The 1,546-nt window shown below is 32.1% G+C and overlaps 1 protein-coding gene across 4 annotated transcripts in view; it reads left to right on the plus strand.

The window, feature by feature from the left end:
• The window catches only part of LOC106464178 (polyhomeotic-like protein 3), a 115,733-nt gene that overhangs the window by 22,863 nt on the left and 91,324 nt on the right, over positions 1 to 1,546 (plus strand). The gene's annotated exons all lie outside the window — the stretch shown is intronic.

Below are 1,546 nucleotides of genomic sequence, written 5' to 3' on the forward strand. Positions count from 1 at the left end.
TATATATATATATATATATATATATATATATACTAATGCTTTCAAATTTATCTTTCACTCCAATAGAGATTGTTTGAGGCTTCAAGTATTATGAGCTTGAGAATCTGTCAACGCAAATGTATGTGGTCGGCATGTGCTATTTGTTAAAACTATTCCTGTACATAAATTCTATTTAAGTGATTGTACTTATGTTTATATATTTTCTAGAAATCCTCGTTGATGGTAAACTTTCTGGAAATACTTTCAGAAAATTGTTGATATTGCATAAGTAAAGGTAATCCAAAGATACAATTGCAACCCCCTCTTGGAGCATGATAGTTCATGGATTAGTATATTGGAGCATGATAGTTCATGGATTAGTATACATCCGTTCGTAGAATTCTGGGAGATATTTTCAAATTTCCCCAAGATATTTTTTCTTTGTTTCTGGAAGTATTTTGAGAATTAAATATAAAATGCTAACCATTTTACAGTGCTTTAATTAATAAGTATACAATTCAAAATCCAGGGTTAGATTCCCCACGGTGGACAAACCGCAGTTAGTCCATCGTGTAGCTTTGTGTTTAAACAAACAATAAGTATACATTGATGCAAAAAAAACCAGTATTTACTAAACATCGCAGATGCATTATCTGTCTCAGAATGTGAAAGAAACCTTAGCAGCTGTATATAGCAGGCTTGTAGAATTCTGATGAAAACAAACAGCATCTGCTTTTATCGGTATTATAATTATATACCATATGTAGATTACTTTGAAACTTTTTCAATGTACAGCGAGTTTTGGTGGATTTATGAATGTATAGTGCATTGCTACCTATTAAATAGTTTTTAAACACAAACAACAGAAGGTTATAATCTTCTGAAGAAAAAAATATGTGCACCGTAGAGGAATTAATGAGAAACATATTCTTTAATTTCCATTATTTTCTGTTTGGTACACATTTTTTCTATTTAAAAACGTGGAATATTTGTATAATGTGCTGAGCTAATCTATTATCGAGAAGTTATAAATGAATATAAGAATTCACAATCCAAAACTTGAAATAACGATTATATTGCACAATTTTGTACCTTTCTTGCATGCTAAAAAATAAGCAATAAAACAAGCAAATGTATTTACTGTAGTCCCACCTATTAGGTCGTCAAGAAATTAATGTCGCGTTTTGGAACACTTCTCATTAATCACCCCCCAAAAAACGTACATCACGTATAATAGTTAAACGAACCGCCTAAACGTCACGTTAGTATAGTCTATATAATGTGTAAAGTTTAGTATAATCTAGTCCTTTATAGTGATGGCACACGACGAGACACACATTCAACATGTAATGCTGTTTGAATACAAGAAGGAAAACAACGCCTCTGCAGCCACAAAGAATATCAAATTTATGGAAATGTTTTGAACGTTCGTAGGTGTCAACGATGGTTCAGCAAATTTCTTTCAGGTAACTTTAGCCTTAAAAACTAGTGATGGCAGGGCCGAGATGTTGGAATTGATATTGATTCTCTGAAGACTCTTGTTGTGTCTAACCCAAGGCAACACACT

The sequence above is a fragment of the Limulus polyphemus genome, unplaced genomic scaffold (assembly GCF_000517525.1).
Source record: "Limulus polyphemus unplaced genomic scaffold, Limulus_polyphemus-2.1.2 Scaffold1580, whole genome shotgun sequence".
NCBI lineage: Eukaryota > Metazoa > Arthropoda > Merostomata > Xiphosura > Limulidae > Limulus > Limulus polyphemus.